Source organism: Pteronotus mesoamericanus, unplaced genomic scaffold (assembly GCF_021234165.1).
Source record: "Pteronotus mesoamericanus isolate MK-2021 breed Mesoamerican mustached bat unplaced genomic scaffold, CSHL_Meso_final scaffold_476, whole genome shotgun sequence".
Taxonomy (NCBI): domain Eukaryota; kingdom Metazoa; phylum Chordata; class Mammalia; order Chiroptera; family Mormoopidae; genus Pteronotus; species Pteronotus mesoamericanus.
The window spans coordinates 388,981-409,572 of NW_026555318.1; the positions used below are offsets into that span (position 1 = coordinate 388,981).

Consider the following 20,592-nt stretch of genomic DNA (forward strand, 5'->3'; position numbering starts at 1 on the left):
CTGCCCAGCTCAGCTTCCTCACCCTCCCCAGGCTTCCTGCTCTCTCCTCCAGCCGAGGCCAGGCTGTAGCAAGATCCCCAGCGGCCGCCTGCAGGACCGGCTGCTTCACGCTCTCAGGGAGGGTTTGGCTGCACCCTTTGAAGTTTGAGGGTGGGGTGCGCGCTCCACCGTTAGCCTCGCGGCTTCCTCCCCTCCCCCAGAGCCGCTGCTCCAGGGCTGGCTGTCTTCAGAGGCTGTGCCAGGCCCCTCTCTGAGCCCGCCCAGGTGAAGAGGACGGCTTTCGGAGATGAGAGTCAACTTGCCAGGCCTCCCTCCTGGTGAGTCTGGACCGGCTCTTGGCTTCCTGGAAAAAAATAAGATGTAAGCAGTTCATGAACACTTGTGAAAAATGAGAGTTTAATTTCAGCCTTTTCTTAGGATTAATAACAGTGATTTGCTCCTCCTAGTTTCCCAGAAGTAGGAAACGTCCTTCAAATCCCAGTTTATAGGCAAACAGGTTAGAACGCGTGAATTTATCCGAGTTGGAGAAGTTGCAGAGTAAGTTTTCTCTAAGAAGCCATCCCTGACAAGCTGAAGGCCCCTCCTAGCCTGTAGACACGGATTGGAAACAGACGCATGTGTACATTAGAAGAGCTGAATGTAAATGCTCCCGGTTATTAGCAGACTATACTTGCTTTTTCCATTTCTGCTGAGAAACGACCAGTTCCTGTCTGTTAATAACAGATGAGCACTTGGCACGTTTCCAGGCTCATAGACAGTATTCGATACTTATGAACTGTAGTTACGGTTATCACTAGATACAATAGGTACTGAAATATAATTTAGCTGCTGTTACAGATGAAGGCTCTTATGCAGGGTTACAAGCAAAATGAGTGGTTGCTTCAAACACATTTTTAAATATTAAAACCTATCATTTGTCATGATCAAATACAGATTTGGTTTTAGATCTGACTTTATTGAGGTTGAGCAAAAGGCCCAAGTTCATGATCTTTCTAATGGGTTTCAGATCCAGTGTCGCAAGGTCATTACCCATGGCTTGATTATTGAGTGTTGAGTTGAATTTGCTTGGCTCCATATTCTCTGATCCAGGTTATGATAATGTATCAGGGTGTGGCACTCTCTTTTGTCTGAGGCCTTGATCTGCCTCTAACAGAAGGATAGCATTTGTAAACTAGTAAGTTGGTTAAATGTCTTAAGCCTTTATTTGACATTCCAGGATGAAAAAACATTATTTGGGCTGCACCTTCATTTCTGGCCTTTTCTGGACACCCAGCCTGCGGTGTGTCAGGAGCCCAGGTATATTGGGGAGGAAATGAGGCAGTGGTGTGAGATAGGGCACAAGGGTGTGTCTCAGGGACTGCAAGGAAGGAAGCTGGGTAGAACAGCTTTAGATCCGGAGACTGGGATCCTATGGCTCCAAGGAGTTTAACTTTCAGAAGGAAGCCCAGGAAAAATTCAGACAATGAAGGTGAAGAGCTGAAGCTCTTTACTTGAGGTAGTTAAGTTCACATGTTGGTTATGGAATAGAACAAAACAGGGTATTTTGTCCTGTATTGTTTTCTTAAGGAGTAGGAAAAAGGAAAGTAATCCTGCTTGTGGTCATTTGTTCATTCTTTCATTTTTTTATTATGCGCCCTGTTACTGTGCGGAGTACAGTAGTAGGAGCTGGGGAAGTAGAGGTAGCAGACCCCAGTGCCCAAGGCCTCGGAGAGAAGACACACAGTGAGGTTAGCACAGAGCGCAGAGCAGAGAGCTCAACGGGGTGGGTGGGAGCAGGGAGAGGCCAGAGAACTGGGGAAGGTTTTTTGGAGGAGGGGGTGCCCGGCCTGGTCTTAAATGCCTGGTAGGAATTGAGCCAGTGGGGAAAATGGACAAGGGCATGAAGCAATAAGAACAAAAACCAACACTCAGAAAAAGATGGAAATAAACCATTTATGAGAAGTAAAAAAATAAAATAAAATAAAAAGATGCTCAGTCTTAATAGTAATCAGAAAAATACAAATTTAAGGCAAGAAATTAGATAAGCAAAATTTAAAGATCGATGATATCTACTGTTGATGAGGATTCTGAGAAATGGGTTCTTTTATACCCCATTTTGATACATTGTTGGTGGTTGTATAAATAGATATGTTCTGGAGGGTAAATTGGCAGCTCTCTTGATATGTACAAAGGATACAACATCCTTTTGGCCCAGCAGTTCCCCTCCAGGAATCACCGGGATCCTTGATGATATAAATGCTAGAACATGTGCACGAAGATATACGTGCAGGGCTGTGTGCTGCAGCAGTATTTATAGTGGTGAAAAACAAGCTAGGTGTCCACCTGTCCTTCAATAGGGGTGTGGTTAAATAAACCTTATATCCCTATTAAGGAATACAAAGGAGCCATTTGAAAGAAGTATAAGGTGGAGCTCATCGGCCTGGAAAGGTGGCCAACCTATGGCAGGTGAGAAAAATAAGTTACAGAACAATATGCACAGTCTTATCCTTTACGGCAAAACAAAAATAAAAGTATTTTTGAGTGTATGTAGGAGAGAAAAAAAGGTGTGTGTGTGTGTGTGTGTGTGTGTGTGTGTGTGTGTGTGTGTGTTAAAGGAGCCGATGGTAGGGAAGAAGCAGCATGCGTACTGGCAGGATATGAAAGAAGGCATGTTGAGTTTGGGGTGAACTGGAGAAGTCAGCCTTGAAGACCAGACCTGACCTTGCAGAACCGGAAGCTGCTGAAGAATCCTGAACAGGCTGGGGACTGAATCAGATTTGCATTTTCGAGAAATCTCTCTGGGATCATGGAGACAGGCCCAGTTTGAGTGGAGCAGGAGGCCAGGTTACCAGCCAGGTCTGAGGTGAACAGGGCCCTGTGCAAGGATGGAGAGGAGGGGGCAGATTCTAGAGACACTGAGTGGGGAGAATCTACCGGAGATCAAGATGACCGAGCATGTAACACGGGTAAGGGAGAGGGAGGAGTCGGAGCCGATAGGTTTCACTCTTGGGATGTCGGGTGAAGAGAACGCCATTTACTGAGACGCAGGGGATCTAGAAGGAGCATGTACGCACACGTTGAGTATGAGAAGCCTGAGGGATATCCAGGTGGACATCAGGGGCCAGTAGGCAAGAGATCCACTGGCCTAGAGCTAAGGAATGAGGTCTAGGTGGAGTGCCAGCTGTACCCAAGTGGCAGTTAAAGCCATGAGCATGAATAAGGTCACCCACGGAGAATGAATGCTGTGGGATGGTCCTATATGGGAAGAGGACTCAGTAGAACCGAATAGAATACAATAGTTAAGGGGTAGAAAGGAACATTGTATTGCAAAGAAAAGTATAGGAGCAAGGGGGAAAAACCCAGAAGAAACACTAATGCGTATCAGCGAGGGTTGATTGCTTACCCTCTTCTCTTCTGGCAGAGCCTGGGTTCTGTTCTGCATTCCACCCTTCTTCCAACAGTAAATCCTAATTAATCCAAGCTGACTATGATTAGCACAGTTTCTTTGTCAGAGGCTGATGTAAGAAGGAACATGATACAATTCAGGTCCATGAAATGTGAGGAAAGAGTTCTGAGGGCTTTTGGAGACGGTCTTCTCGCTGGTTAAAATAGACATAGAGGAAGAGACACACTCTTTTCTTGCTGTCACTTTTGGACATGGTACCTGGAACTGCTACCATTGTCATCTTTTAACCGTGCAGAGAGCATCTTGGGGATGAACCATCATGCCAGGGGTGGCAGAGCAGGAAGACAGAGGGCCCCTGTGTCCCTGACGACGTCGCTGAGACATCCAATTAATCAGCCCTCGAGCTGCGCCATATCTGGACCCCGTAAAATGCAGAATGTATTTTTCCTTATGGTTTAAGCCAGTGTTTTTCAACTGGTGTGCCGCAAGAATTTATCAAATGTGCAATACCTGACTCTTTAGTCAGGGGCACTGACCTCTTTTCCTTTAGATCGTCAAATGAAAAAATGACAAAGCTTTGCACAGTGGCAGTGTTGTAGCCGATGAGGTTTATCCGAGGAACGATTATTGCTAATTGAAAGAGGAAAAATGACAACAGCAAGCACAACAATAGCCATTCAGTATGAATGAATCAAAATTATACCTATTTTTTTTTTTTTTGGTCAGGTCAGCAAAAAATATAACCTATTTTGTGGTACGCTGCAGAATTTTAGTGATTATGTAGGTGTGCCATGCAATGAAAGAGGTTGAAAATCGCTGGTTGCAGCTGTTTGATTTGGACTTGCAGCTGAAAGCACGGCTGTAGAGAAGGCTCCTGCAGAGGCCTGGGGAGGAGGGGGTTCCAAAGAGCCAGTGAGTCGGCCTCTGAGGCTGCAGGGACATGGAGTGATACGGAGACAGAAAGGAACCTTCGGATCTGGGGGAACGTGGGAACTTCGGTGAGGATAGTGACCCTGGGCCACAAGAGAAAAGAACAGATTCCAAAAGGTTACCTACCCTTATTCATCATCGGCACCGATGGATATTTGAGGAATCATAAAATTGAAACATGAATGGACAGCAACAAGGTGAGCAGGGGCTGTATAGACTTTAAACCAAGGGTTTCAGTCTGGAGCCCACAGGCCCCCTCCAATGGGTCTTTGCATAAAATTTAGGGATCCGTGAATTTTAATTTTTTGCTCACATCTAAAATTTAGCCTTTCCTTCAATTAAGACTACACTTCAGCAGTATTAGCAGTACCTGCAACTATGCCACCTATCAAAATCACAGCTATTGTCATATCGCATTACAGTTTGATGCATGTGTTACAAAATATTGTTTATAGTCATCACTACTTGAAAACACAGGATATCCTTGCCCTGGCCGGGTAGCTCAGTTGGTTAGAGCATCATCCTGATGCCCAAGGTTGCAGGTTTGATGCCTGGTCAGAGCACAAACAAGAATCAACCAGTCAATGCATAAATAAGTGGAACAACGAATCAATGTTTCTCTCTCTCTCTCTTTCTCTCCTTTCCCCTCTCTCTCTAAGATCAATAAATAAAAATTTAAGAAATAAAAATAAACAAAACTTTAGAAAAAAAGGAAACATGGGATATCCACTTCAAGATTTTTAATTTAGTGCATTCATAAAGGACACGAAAATAAAAGATGCACATGCATTACTATGTCACAACTGTAAAAAATACAGTGTAACAACTGCAACAACTATATAATAGGTTTCTACGGTAATTCTATGTACATTGTTATATGCATTAAAAAACATTGTATGTGAGACTGCCAAAGGCATTCCTGGTGTGAAAAAAAGGTTAAGAACTCCAGTTCTAGGGCAAAGAGAGAAGGGGAGACTTGTGCACAGGAAATAGGAATGTAGTGTGTGAGGAACACTGCTTTTGAGAACACACGAGAGGCTTCCATGTTGAAATACTGAAGGGACAGAGAGGAGATTTCTGAGAGCCAAGGTCCCTGAGGATGCTGGAGCTATTCGGATGCAGGGCTCAGGTGGAGAGATTAATACAGGAAGGAAACTTTTCCCACAATAAAAGGGAGGAAAGGATGAGCGTAGATAAAAATAAGTGTTTTAGTTGGGTGGGAGTGCGGGCAGGAAGTTGAGGGGGATTCTGCCTGATGGCTTCTATTTTCACCGTGAAGTAGGAGTGAAGTTGTATGCTGAGAGCGAGAACGAGAGGGGAGGCCATAAAGGCAGGGAACAAAAGAGAGGGCCATGGTGGAGTGGAAGGACTACCAGCCCAGTGGGTGCAGGGACGTGGGGCAGTGAGAGACCACCGGTTGTCATGGCAACTCTGTGTGTGTGTGTGTGTGTGTGTGTGTGTGTGTGTGTGTGTGTGTGTAGGAGTTAGGGCAGAAAGTCAGCTAGAGCCCGGGCTGGAATTTTACCAAGAGGATAAGGTGAAGATCAGGAATAAAGGAAGGATGGATCAAATTGTTCAGGCTCCGTGGAGGAGAATGTGAAGCCAGGAAGGGCTGATAGCTTGGGAGAGTAAAACTGACGTTAGAAAGAATGGGACAACGGGAGTGAGAAAGTGGAGATGCAGGAAGTGGTGGTGCAAGAGCGAACCAGGTAAGTTTAAGGGTGAGGAGTAGTTTGTGGGACGGCAGGTGCTGAGGTCTGTCCATGTAGTGTGGGCGACAAACAGAGAAGTAGGAAAGGGCAGTGGAGATGAGGAGGTCAAGGAACAGCCGGTCCAGTCAGGACCATCCTTATGGATGCCAGAGTTACCTAGGATGAAGGTAAGGCTTAGAGGGGAAAGTCTGAAGCATGTGGAAGAGAGACTGGAAGTAGGTAGGTCATTGGAACAAGCGGGAGAGAGTGGGTGTGGTGGTCAGCATGCGCCTCAAAGGAGGAGGGCTTTTGCAGTGAGGTGAAATAGCAATTGTTTAAAAGTAGCAATAAGGAGATAAAAGAATACCTACCCATCCATGCTCCTGCTGGGAAGCCAGGGCTTCAAAAAATAAATAAATAAAAACAACTAGCATTTGTTCAAGAGGCCAGAGGGAATCATACAATTTTGGAGCAGACACAGTCTAATACCGTGGTTTCCAACCCCAGAAGACAGTTTCCTCCCATGCCCCACCCCAACCAAGGGGCATTTACAAACCAGCAGAGGCCTGTTTGGTTTGGTCACAATGGCAAGGGAGGATAATGCTGGCATTTGGTACCTAGAGAGCAGAGGTGCTAAATGTCCTGCAATGTGCAGGACGGTCCCTCATGGTGATGAATTGTCCTGTCCCCAGATGCCAGTAGTTCATCTCATGCACTTTATGGATGAGGAGATTAGGGTTCAGAGAGCTAAGATGTGTAATGGTTTGGAGCTTCTGTAGTCTGTTCTTTTTTAAGGTTTTATTTATTTATTTACTCATTTATTTATTTTTAGAGAGAGAGGAAGGAAGGAGAAAGACAGGGAGAGAAACATCATTGGCTACCTTTCATAGGCCTCCAGCTGGGGGCCCGATCTGCAACTCAGGCACGTGCTCTGATCGGGAACTGAACCAGCAACCTTTCAGTCCACAGGCCAGCACTCAATCCGCTGAGCCACACCAGCCACGGCCAGAACTTTTGTAGTCTTGGTATTAAGATCTGTGTCTATGTGTGAGGTCACCGTTGTAGACAATGTTGGTTATTGAATCCAACGCCCTTTCCCTCGTCACCTCTAATGATAGGTGAACGGTCACCACAGTTCTGGCCAGTGGGATGTGAGCAGAGGTCATGCAGTGAAACTCCTGGGAGAACTTTTTCGAAAGGGCAAGTGTGCAGCCAGGTGCCCCCTTTGCTCTGTGCTCTTCCGTCTGCTCAGAACTCACGAGTGCGAAAGCCACACACTAGAGGTGGTGGAACACACAGAAAGGCCCCATGTCCTTGGCGGCCGTGTGTCCTTGGTGGCTTCCTAATAAGTGTCTCAGTCCTGGATCGCCCATCTCTGGATTAACCAAGGGAGAAAAAGAAACGATTTGTTTACGTTACTGTTAATTGGACGTTCTGTTAATTGCAGCTGAATGCTCCTCTACCTGATGGAGTCATAGGGCCAGCTAGTAACAGAGCAGAGGCCAGACCCAGGTTTTCTCTCTCTGCTCTAATATTCTATCCCTGACAGCAGTGATTCTCAGAGCATCAGCATTGCCTGGGGAAGGAGTTAGCCATGCAGAATTTCCTACTTGCCTCAGACCTCTTAAATCAGAAACCCTGGGGGTGGGGCCCAGCAATCTGGTTTAAGGAGTCCTCCAGGTAGTCTCATGCACCCAAGTTAGACAGCCACTGCTCTCTAACTAGCTATGTTTTTCTAGTATGATCCTGGACCCACCCATAGCAGCAGCATCACCTGCAGGCTTGGTAAAAATAAGCCATCTCAGGTGCCATCCCTGGTCTATAGAACCCGGATCTGCATTTTCAGGAGATCCCCGGGTTATTTGTATGCACCTTAGAGTTTGCTGAGCACTGCTCTGTAACACACTTAATTGAGTCTTTTTATTTCTCTCAGTGAAGCAAGAGCGCTAAAAAGATACATGACTGACCAGGCTGAAATTACACACTCAGGATTCAGCTGTGCCCTCCACATTTAAAAATTAAAATGATATAAGCCACAACTGAACTTTCTAACTTTTGATTTTGAACATTAAAAAAGTGTATAAAAAGGAGCAAGGATAACTGTACCCTATGCACTTCACAATTCATTTTACTTGAAAAACTTATCCCAGGTATAAATTTGAGAACACTCTTTTGGGAATCACTTGAATGCTAAGGTAAATTTGTGTATGGTACTAGTATCTCTGTAAAAGAAATCATGTAGTATTTTTTAAATAAGTGATTATATTTTAATATCTTTATACTTATTAGAGAAAGAATAGAGGCATATTTAAATTTTTTATTTTAAGTATTTTTTAAATCCTTTTTTACACCACTTGTTGGAAATTATGTATTTCATGATGGCATTTTCAGGGATCTGTGACTGTCCTTAGTTCATGTCCAGGTTACCCCTAATTGTCACAACCATTCTCATAGTTGTTAACAGCTACATTTGCAGCCATAAAATGTATGACCTTTGCCCTCATTCCAGTCAGCCTCAGAAACACGTTTTGTTAGGAATATGTGCCTTAAAATATATTTAACATTTATAAACCTTCATTTTTTAAAAAAGATTTTATTTTATTTTATTTTATTTTAGCGAGAGGAGAAGGGAGAGTGATAGAGGGAGAGAGGTATCCATGTGTAGTTGCCTCTCACATGCCCCAACCGGGACCCGGCCCACGACCCAGGCACGTGCCCCAACTGGGTACCGACAGCGACCCTTTGGTTCGCAGGCCGGCACCCAATCCAGTGAACCACACCAGCCAGGAAAAAAATCCTCGTACTCTTTAAATGTATTTTCCAGAAAAGTAGCTTTTAGAAAGGTAGAAAGGTTTCTGTCATTTCTACTATTTGCTACGTTTCTTTGTGTAGAAACTCCTGCCTCATTGCCACCTGTGCATTGCGATGTTGATTTATTGGCAGTACGGTGGCAGCAAGCTGGAGCTGGACAGGACGTGGAGGTCGCTTATTAATCAGGCCTCCCCAACCTTCCCTGTCGCTGTTCACGCAGATGTGCGGCTCCCCCGGGGAAAGGGAAGGGAAGAGGCAGTTTGCTGCGGCAGGGCTGCCTCGAGGCTCTCGTGACAGACCAGCACCCATTGTAAGCATCCTAGTCTATTTCAACTTTTCATTTTATGAATGAGAAAACTGAGTCTCCTTTCTTTTACTTATTAAAAAAAGTTTTTATTGTATTTTTTCCATTACCATTTTGTCCCCTTATACACCCCTCCTTCCAAGGTTCATTTCTGTTTCAAAAAAAGTATTTGCATTCCGTATACATAATAGTATTATTGTGCATGGTCTGTATTTTCCTTTCTTTTATTGTGAAAGTTGTACTTTCCCCCTCCTTCTTACAGTAAAAATGATTTCTGTTCCACTCATGATATCTCTGTGCGGGTGCTTTTGTCACAGTTCCTCTTTAAGATCATATTGTCCCACTATCTGTGTCTCTGTCTTCACAGGGTTTTTTTTCTCTGATGAGATTCAAAAATGTTTCCAATATGATAAGGTATTGTATTTTCTCCTACCGCTTTAATATATTGTTATATTTAATAAGTAGATCTCTTTAAGTATCTGGGATTAAATTATTATTACTTTATTTTTTAAATAATAGTTTATTTTTAATCGTATTTTTAAGAAGATTTTATTTATTTATTTTTAGACAGAGGGGAAGGGAGGAGCGAGGGAAACATCAATGTGTGGTTGCCTCTTGTGCACCCCCTACTGGGGACCTGGCCTGCAACTGTGACTGGGAATTGAACAAGTGACCCTTTGGTTCTCAGGCTGGCACTCAATCCACTGAGCCACACCAGCAAGGGCTTTACTGTGTTTTTTTCTATTACCATTTCCCCCCTTATACACTCTTCTACCCATTCCTTCCCCTATTGTGTGTGTGTGTGTGTGTGCGCGCGCGCGCGCGCGCGCGCGCACGCGCGAGCCTGCGTCCAAATTTTTTGGTCCATTTTGAATATTGATGTCAGTACCTCTCTTCAGCTATGCTAGGTTAGTGAATTTGGCTAATTAAAACTTAATTAAAACTAGGAGCCCTGGCCATTGTGGCTGGGTTGGCTGGATCGTCACGCAGTACACTGTAAGGTCACCATTTGATCCCCAGTCAGAGCTCATGCCTAGGGTGCCGGTTCAATCCACATTCAGGGCATGTGCAGGGGCCGGGGGCAACCGATGAATGTTTCTCTCTCTCTCTCCCCCCTTCCCCTCTCTCTTGAATGACAATAAAATAAACCTTTAAAAAAACTATTGAGGAGATTATTAGAAAATAACTTTTGACATGGTTTCAGTTTCCTGCTTTCCATTATTTGGTTTGCGAAATGGACACCAAGCCCTAAGAAGAGCCGTTTAGCAGTCTAATTGAAAATAGGAAGATCTGGCCCCTACCAGTGTGTCTCAGTGGGTTGGGTGTCAACCCACAAAGTGAAAGGTCCCGGGTTTGCCAGTCAGGGCACGTGCCTGGGTTTCAGGTTCAGTCCCAGGTTGCTGAGGCATGTATGAAAGTCGACCAGCCGATGTTTCTCTCTCACATCTCACAAGGATGTTTCTCTCCTTCTCTTTCTACCTCCCCTCCCCTCTCTCTAAAAATGTAAAAAACCTTAAAAAAAAAATGGGAAGATCCAGCCCTATATGCTCCATTCAGCATTTTGTATTAATCATTTTTTGTTTTGGAGCTCTTGTTTTCTTAGTCCTAGCCTGCCTGCCCCTCTGGCGCCTGGTCTCTCCAGTGTATGACTTTGGCTGTTGACCCTGGGCCTTCAGGTCAGAGATGGTTCTGAGATTTCTCCAGGCAAAACTGTCCAAGTGCCTTCCCTTGTTTGCCTCACTGCCGTCTGTGAAGTAGTGATAGAAGCGAGTCAGCAAGTCTGCTTTCTAGATGGACCGAGACCAAACAGGCTGAGACAGTGCTCCTTCTGTTGAGTCACCCTGTGATCGCGTAGGCAAGGAACCCCGCAACGAGCAGCGCCTGCTCCCTCCGCCGTGGCTAAGGAGGGCTTCAGGTGTTTCTTGCTAATCACACGTTGAAGCCGGCAGTCTCACACCGTTCTCAGGTGTTGGGATCAAAGTAAATTTAATCTGATCTTCCCTAATCTGAGTTGACATCTGTGTGACGTGGTTCCTCCTCTTTGGCATATCTTAGAAGCGTTTGAGGGTGCAAAAAAAAATTTTTTTTTGTACTCTAGAGCCTCTGCTTTGTCAATATAGATTTGTGTTTTGAAAGAAAAAAGTAAAATTGTCTTTATTTACAGGAAACATGAGACATGATTGTACATAGAAAATCCTAAGGAAAATAAAAAGAGGCTACTAGAAGTAATAAGTGAGTTTAGAAAGGTTACAGGGTACAAGGTCCATATGCACAAATCAATTATATTTTTAATTAAAAGTTTGTATTAGTCATTTAAAAAATTGTGGTAAAATATACATAACAAAAGTTAACCACTTTAACCATTTTAAGTGTATAGTTCAGCAGCATTAAGTACATTCACATTGTTGTGCAATCATCAAGATGTCTTCTTAACACACAAAATTTTTGATAACTAAATATATGCACACTCACATATATGAGAATATATAATGAAGAATTGAAAATGGAATGGGGAAGTCTTGTATATTACCTGCATTTCTTTTTTTAAAATATTATACTTATTTACTTCTAGAGAGAAGGGAAGGGAGGGAGAAAGAGAGAGCAACATCAACTTGGGGAGAGACGTCGATCGGCTGCCTCTCCCACCCTGATGTGGGGACCTGGGCCGTGACCAAGGCATGCGCCCTGACTAGGAGTCGAATTGGTGACCTTTCTGTTCGCAGGCTGCTGCTCAATCCACTGAGCACCCAGCCAGGGCTACATTATCTGCATTTCTTCTTCAAGATAGAAAAACGTCTAAGCACTGAGTTATACGTGTAACTGACTTACCAGCCAGTCTGGATGTGGCAGCATCAGATTCCTCGTACTTCCTTGGGAAGACAGGAAAAAAACTAATAAATATGTTAATGGTAGGTGACAGTTTGTTCTATATAAAATCATAACCTCAACCAGGTTACTTTTACTTTAAACATTACACCATCAAAACATATTTGTTGTAGGAAATACAGGTAAGCAGAAATATAGGAAGGATTGATACTGACCTTTTAGGAATTCATAACTATCCCTTTCATTTAAATAGGATTTAAATAGGATTAGCTGGTGTGCAACTTAATTGTAAGACACCGTTAGCAAACTATTTAGTTCAATAGCATCTCAGGGATGATACTGAGTTCCTGGCAATAACACATCAATAGGTTTTATTTCTGGTTTTGTATGAAAGAAAACCTTACGATGGATTCATTTTATAAGTGTCTGAGTTTCTTTTTTTCTCCTAAGTGTTTGTTTTGTCAGCTAGTTAAGTGTATGCATGTGTGTGTGGCACAAGTATACATCATGTGTTTTCTGACCTTTGAATCGGAAAAGACTTAATTTTACCGAGTGTCATTTACATTCCTAGGTGATCATGAGAATTGGACAACACAAAGTTCTGATAATGAGTCTGGCTTCTATTGAATTTCAAAGGGAGGTGTCGGTGCCAAATGGTGAACTGCCAATGGTACACTCCTTATCTGCGCTGGTGGAGGGCTGATATTGCACACATTTCCCTGGAATGCAATGTCCAAAGGGCTTCTGTGCCCTTTTGGAAGGCATCACCATCTGCGAATAACAGGCTCTTTGATCCAGAAGCCCAACCCCTTATTTTTACAGGCCCCTCTGCCCAGTCAGTCACAGGTGCTCCCCTCCCAGTTTTCCTCTCGCAATCATGTGACAAGTTATTTACATTAACTCATAAACAACAGAGCGAGAAATCGTTCAGCCAGAAGATATCTTGCTCATCTTTGTTGTCTTCAGCACTTATCACAGTGCTTGGATCTTACTAGCTTCTCCATAAATATTTGTTGAGTGAATGAATGATGAAACCAAGGCCTAGGGACAGGAAGTGACCTGCCTAAGATCACAAATCTAGTTAGTAGCTGATGGGTAAGTTATGATAACATTTTAATTGCATTGCATTGCTTGAAAGCACGTGGTAAGAGGCCAGAATTTGGCTGGATCTTGGAGCAAAACTCTCGTAACAGGTTATTCACAGATTAGAAATTCCTGTGATAGTCCACAGCATCAAGAGTTGACTCTGAGCCCTGGCTCGTGTGGCTCAGTTGGCTGGTCATCACTCCACAAAGCAAAAAGACACCAGTTTGATTCATGGTCAGGGCCCATGCCTGGGCTGTGGGTTTGGTCTGGATTGAGAGGCAACCGATTAATTTTTTTTTTCTCTCTTCCTCCCTTCCCCTCTCTCTAAAAAAGGATTGGTTTTTTTTTTTTTTTCAAAACCTCTTATAAAACAAAAAAAAGAAAAGAAAAGAAAAAAAAGTTGACTTTGAGGTCCATCTCAAGAGCTTTTCTTGGTACCTTACAGTTTTGTTTTTCTTGCCAGTGCTCTGCCAGTCTGAATGATGGGTGCGTGTTTGTGGGGCAGAGAAAGCTATCTTGATTGGACAAGGCTAGAATGGAAGAAGTGCCTAATCTGTGGAATGGCAGTGAGATCCCTCCCTGCCCCTGCGGTCCGCAGACCCTCGGTAACGTTCATGATAGGTCTTTGTGGGAAATACGTAATCATCGTTGGCATAGGCTGGGGAAGGCTTGGTGGCAAGCCTGCGTGTGTGAGCGCTGTGAACACTTAGTCCTGTGCCAAGTTCAAGGCTGTTCTGTTGTTGTTGTTGTTGTTGTTGTTGGAGGCAGAGAGCATTGGAGGAAGATATTAACATGAGAATACCAGGTCAGCGGCAGGGCTTCTGAGGAGGTCAGAGGAACCCAAGAAATGCAACCTGGCCAGTGGTGAGGTGGCAGTTATCACAGAGACCAGCAGAGTGTGACCTGAAGGCGTGCTCCAGGAAGCTTTGGCCCGACAGTGCTGGTGGAAGCCCTTTACATCCACTATTTCAAGGCGACAAGGTGAGCCTCCGACTCACCTGGCTGTCTTTCATGGCCATACGGAAAGGTGTGTAAGGCCTGGGTGAGCCCGGTATGTAGGGGTGTATCGGTGCGGGCAAGGGCAGGGCCCGTGTCCTGCCTCCCTTGGTCGTTTTGAGCCTGCTGCCTCAGCCAGGGGGACCGGTGAGGACAGCACCTGGCTGGACCTCAGGAATGAGTTTGACCAGGTTTTCCCCCCGAAAGCCTCTGCAGTCTTTTATGCATATGGAGAACAAGTAGGGAAGAATTAAGCTTAAGCTCTCACTCTTCTGACTGCCTGTTTTTTTTTAGAGGTGCCATTATTTCTATATAAAAATATATGAATATATATGTGTATATTTATATCACTATACGTATATATAGTCATATGAACATATCTATGTACACACACAGACAATTAGAGAGAGGGGAAAGGGAGGGAAGGGAGAAAGATAGGGAGAAAAACATTGATGTGGGAGAGAAACATTGATTGGTTGCCTCTCGTAAGTCCCCATCTGGGGACCTGGCCTGCAGCCCAGGCATGTACCCTGACAGGAAATCGAACTGGTGACCTTTTGGTTTATAGGATGATGCTCAACCCACTGAGCCACACCTGTCAGGGCGCAATCATTTCTTGACATCAGGAATTGTTAGCATTGGGTTGGGGTCTGAAGGATGTGCTTTCTGAGTTAAGAACCCCTTGAAATTTTTTTCAAGTTCATGTTCATATTTTTTTGAGTAGGTTCATAGCAGAACCTCAAAGAGATCCACGAATCAGCAAAGGCTGAGAACTGCTAGGGTAGGACAAGCAGAATGGAGGCATGCGCTTATGGGGCCTCATTCACGTGGGAGGGGTATAAATGAACGGAGCGCCGCGGGGTAGTAACGTCGGCTTGGTGGCTCAGGGCCTATAGAGGAGCAGCTGCTGCATCGCCTGACAATAGTCGGTGCCCGAAGGCATGTACACACGTATGGGTTAGGGGGCGCCATCAGGAACTTGGCAGGGGGCAATGGCAGGGCATACAGAGAAATAAAAACTGACTAAATGCCGGCCGGGATGGAACAGTCACTGTGGGAGAGCCCTGAACACAACGGATGCCGCGTATTCTCAGGACTGATGTGTTTACACTCCAAGAACTTCCAGGGGCCACGGTACACTTCACTTAAGGTTGTTTTCTAGCTCTGGGTGGGGGACCCTCTTAGGCTGTATTGCTTATGGTTATGTCCTTCCTAGAAGCAGAGGTAGCAGTTTGGCCTTCCTTTGTGTCTTGACCTAAACCCTATTATGTGCTTCTCTACTTCATTCTTTTCTTGAACTTCAGGGCCTTTCTTTCTTTCTTTCTTTCTTTCTTTCTTTCTTTCTTTCTTTCTTTCTTTCTTTCTTTCTTCCTTTCAAGATTTTATTTATTTATTTTAGAGAGAGGGCAAGGGAGGTAGAGAAACATCAATTGGTTGGCTCTTACTTGCCCCCAACTAGGGACCTGGCCTGTAACCCAGGCATGTGCCCCAAGTGGCAACTGAACTGGCCACCTTTGGGTTCACAGGCCAGCACTCAACCCACTGAGCACACCAGCCAGGGCAGGATATTTTCTCATACTATCCCTGTGACCAGTGCCCTCTGTGATTCATTTCTAGCCTCAGGGGCCAGACTGATGCAATACTCAGAATAGTACCATTTACAGAACTGGAACTTTAGTGGGCAAGAGAAGTGTTCCGGATAGCAATTCTCTCAAGATTTAGGAATCCTCAGCAAGGGTGAGAGCTCTTGGGGAGGACTATGGATTAGGGAAAGGAAGATAAATCATTTTCAAGATTTGGGGCAAGAAGCGGGGCTGTTTGGCCCAGTGTTTTCCTCACTGGCCTGGCTGTGGTGCGGCGAGGCTGAGGCGCTCCCACTCGCCACCTCCTTCCAGCCATCTCTTCCCCTCGGCTGTGCTCCTTGAGCAAGGCAAGATACTGGAAGTCCTTTCAGAGGACCGCCTCCAGTTGGCAACTTTGTTGTGCCCTGTGGGACACCTGCCCGCTGAGTCAGTTCTAACCACACCCTTTTTCCAACTTACTTTACAGGTTCCTCCTTGGAGCTGTTCTACCTTCCACTGATACCCCATTTTGGTGCAGTTGTCCACAGATCCGGTTAGTGATTCATAACTATTTTTTCATCTTGTAGCAAGAAAGATACTCCTAGTCTCTACTTTGTTTCCATTCAGGTGCTAAATAGGCACTTTGTATAAAGTATCTAATGAGAAAATTTCCAAGGGATCGAATGTCAGAAATTCAGCTACAGAAAGCCATTTGAGTTCCTGAAAACGTAAGCTATTCAGTTGTAGGAATCTTGGACTAACTTTTCTTATGTCATGCATAAAATGAATTGGAAAAAATCATTTCTAAAGTTGTAGCAATTATATCTCGTCCCCCACTTTCCCCTCCTCTTTGAAAACAGTCTAGGATTAAAGTTATAGTGTTCCTAGTCTGTAGGCCAGTAGTGAACACACACATTTTTCCTGGGGCGCACTCTTATCTGGTTGTGTGGCAGCTCTTCTACTGTCTTGTTAGAGGAAAGGCAGGGAGCAGCAGCCGTGGCCTTGACATCGTTCTTTCGTTTGTTCCACCAGTGTTTGGGCAACGGCTACATTGTGCCAGGACCTGTGGTCAGGTGCCAGGGACACAGCGATAAAAGACACTGTCCCAGGCACAGAAGTGCATAGACCAGTGGGGATGACAGGGGACTGAATCCTTAATTGAAACATGATGGGGTAGTTGCCAGGAGAGCGGCAGCGTAGGGCAGGTGACCCCAAGGAAGGTCGCGGCTTCTTTACGTGGAAAAGCAGTAGCTCCTCATTTTCCTACTATTGTTTTTACCATTGTTACCTTTTTATCAGAAAAAAAGTTCCTTGTAGATATAAGCATCACAGCAGATGTCTAAGGAACCGTAGTATTCTCATGACCAGCTGAAACATTTGATCCCCAAATTTCCCAGTGGATCTTAAGTCTTATTTGCTTACGTGCTGTATGCTTTGGCAGGGGGGGGTCATTGGGTTAGTCAGGCTTTGGGGGGAGCACATGTGAAAAATCAGTTGTATAACATGTATTGGTTATGCTTTATCCTGAAAGAAACATATCTATTACAAAATTAAAAACATCCATTTTTATATTTCCCATATTTGCAGAAAGTTCTGAGATACAACTTTTAGGAATTAGACTTTGCACAAATACTTGTTTTTAAAGAAATCTTTTTTATTTTATTTATTTTTATAAAGTTTTTTTTTATTTTTTAATTTTAAAAGATTTTATTTATTTATTTTTAGACACAGGAGAAGGGAGGGAGAAAGAGAAGGAGAGAAACATGAATGTGTGGTTGCCTCTCACATGTTTCCTACTGGGGACCTGGGCCACAACCCAGGTATGTGTCCTGACCGGGAATCAAACCAGTGACCCTTTGGTTTGCAGGCCAGCGCTCAATCCACTGGGCCACACCAGCCAGGGCTAAAGTAATCTTTTTGAAAAATAAAGAGCTAAATTATGTTTGGGGGATGTTCAGAAAAGAAAACTTCTTATCTATGTATTTTCTACATATGGAAATAGATTTATGAAGTTTAGGCCATGATGTGAAGATGAATGTAACCTCTAATTGATTATATAACTGTATCATTCAACTCACTTTATAGGACGCTAGTTCTTAAGTTAGTTCATGGAAATTGGCCTTTTCTATGCTTTTGGTTGAATCATGGTTAGACGCAGATTGGAAGTTGCCGCATGACTGCCTTACTTAACCATACCATTGGGTCCAAAGCAATATTTTATTTTATTGATATTTAAATTCTTATAAAGAGGCAAACCTGGATAGCCCTTAGTGAATCCTGCCTCCCAGTGTTCATGCCCCGCAAAGTTCCCCCCTTGGGACCCAGGGCTTGGCCATGAGGCTTGCCTTGGCCAGTGCGCATGACACAGACACAGGAGGGCGAGGGCTTGTGTGTTGGGGCTTTGCTCTGGGAACCGCATCCCGGACCCCTGTGCAAGGAAGGGGGCCTTATCTACTGGAGGCTGGGAGGTCGCGAGGAGAGCACCAATGGCCAGACGTGTGAATGAAGCAAACTGGGATCCCCCCCAGCCATTCCAGCCGTTTAGAATAGACCAGGTGAGCCACAGGAGGCCAGCCGAAGAACTGCCCCGCGCCAGCTCACGGAAGCAATACACCAGCAGGCCTCTTTGTTTTCCAGTGAATTTTTGTGCAGCATTAAGTAACTGAAACAATGTCCTTTTACCTGGGCTGTTTTACCTTGTAAATTGCTCACAGGGAGGTAGAAAATATTTTACACATGGAATGGAAATTATTTTGAGCTGCTAATAAAGTTAATGAGATAAGTTAAAATCTAACAGATTTTTTTCCAACTTGAAAATTGTTGGAGCATGCTATTGTAAATATTCTGATATATGTTATACATTTCTTCAAGATATTTTTCTCATAAAAATAAAGTACTCTCACTGAAGAAAAATTTTTTAAAAACTGAAAAATTTAAAAATAAAAAATAAATCAGGCACTATCCCATAATCCAGACATCTCTTGGTAATCATTTTGGTGTATTTTCTCTTAAAATAAATTTTTTCCCCTGATTGTTGTGGCTCCGTGGGTTGAGTGTCGTCCTGCAAACCGAAAAGTCACTGGTTCGATTCCTGGTCAGGGCACATGACTGGGTTGTGGGACAGGTCTGCGTGAGAGGCAACCAGTTGATGTTTCCCTCGCACATCGGTGTTTCTCGCCCTCTGTTTCTCTCTCCCTTTCCCTCTCTCTGAAAAGTAAACTGAAAAAATAAATAAATAAAATATTTAAAATTTTATTGATTGATTGATTTTTAGAGACAGAGAAAGGAGACAGGAGGGGGAGAGAGGATAGAGGGAGGAGAGAGAAATACCTATTTGTTGTTCCACTTATTCATACATTCATTAGTTAATTCTTGTATGGGCCCTGACCTGAGATTGAACCTGCAACTTGGGCATATTGAGACAATGCTCTAACCAGCTGAGCTACCCGGCCAGGGCTTGGTGTATTTTCTCTCAGCAACTTTTCTGTGCTCCATTTCATGTTTTTAAATATTTAAGTCAGGCTGGAGGAGAGTGAGTGTGTATATAAGAGTGTGGTTCAAGAGAGTCTTGTGATGTTGGTACAATTAAGTCATCTTGCTTATGGTGGTGGTTACATTAGGTACACACATCTGATAAAGTTGCTTAGAGCTATGCACATGTAAATGAGTGCACTATGTACAACAGGTGACATCTGCATATCCTCTGTGGATTGTGCCAGTGCCAAATTCCTGGTTCTGATATTGCACTGTAGTTATGCAAGTTGTTGACACCAGGGGAGGCTGGGTGAGGGGTACAGGAGACCTCCCAGTCCTCTCGTGGTACTTTCTTGTGAATCTATCATTATTTCAAAATTAAAAAAAAAAAAACAATTTCTATAAGTAGAGTTTTGTGCCCTGCTTTTCTCATTTATATTTTCATTTTTAACAGAATGAGAATGTTCCAAGTTTTATCTCCATGTGTCTTGATCACTTTCAAAAAGAGAAAACCAGTCTTAATATACAGGATCCAGCACAAATAACGCCCCTTTTTATTACAAAATCTTTTATTACAAAATCATAAGCACGTAATTCTGTAACTTAACACTGTCACACTGAAGCCCACCATATGACATTTTAGGTGAAATGTTCAAATTGCTGTCCATCTCGTGCAAGACATTCACATATCCTTCCAACCACACTCAAACAGGCGTTACTTCTGCTGGACCCGGTATTTTAGAATTAACTGCAAGACTCCCTATGCATTCTATAGCATATATGGGATTGCATTTGAGAGTATTATAGGAATAAAGTACATGACAAAAGTATAATTATAACACTAACATTAATTATAACACTAAGACAATGTGAAGTTATGCATTGGATGGCGTGGAGACAGAAAGAGGGGTCTGTGGTTGAGCACGGGGAGGCCCCATCTGTGCCTGGTCGGGGATGACCTTTGAGGGAGAGGAGGGAGCGGGCCAGCCTGCTGAGCAGAGCTGGTCAGGGGCAGCTCACAGCTGGGCAGGGCAGGGCAGGGCAAGCCATGGTTCCTGGCGGGAGAATGATAAAGAGCAGGCCATCAGCATACCAACAACAGCATCTAAGTAAGAATGGAGACTTCTTCAGAAGGGAATGGCAGGACATAGGTTTGTTTTTTCTTTTTCTTTTTTTTTATCTTCATCTGAAGACATACTCATTGATTTTAGAGAGATGAGAAGGAAGGGAGAGAGAGAGGGAGGGGAACATCGATGTGAGAGAGAAAAACATCAATCGGTTGTACGCACCTCAACCTGGACTGTACCCGCAACCAAGGTATATGCCCTGACCAGGAACTGAACCCACAACCCTTTGGTTTATGGGATGATGTTCCAACCAACTGTGCCACACCAGCCAGGGCATAGACAGGAGTTTTGATATCAGATTCTGTCAAATATTGGCTGCAGAGTTAAGGAACAGGAAGGAGTAGAAAACAGGGGCAAGGGTGGGAGAGTAGTATCGTTTGGAAGGGGTGGAAAGTCCAGA

The 20,592-nt window shown here is 44.0% G+C and overlaps 1 pseudogene; it reads left to right on the forward strand.

Annotated features, from left to right (window-relative positions):
- Nucleotides 1–3,958: 3,958 nt before the first annotated feature.
- Nucleotides 3,959–4,027, forward strand: LOC129087086 (uncharacterized; annotated as a pseudogene).
- Nucleotides 4,028–20,592: the final 16,565 nt, after the last annotated feature.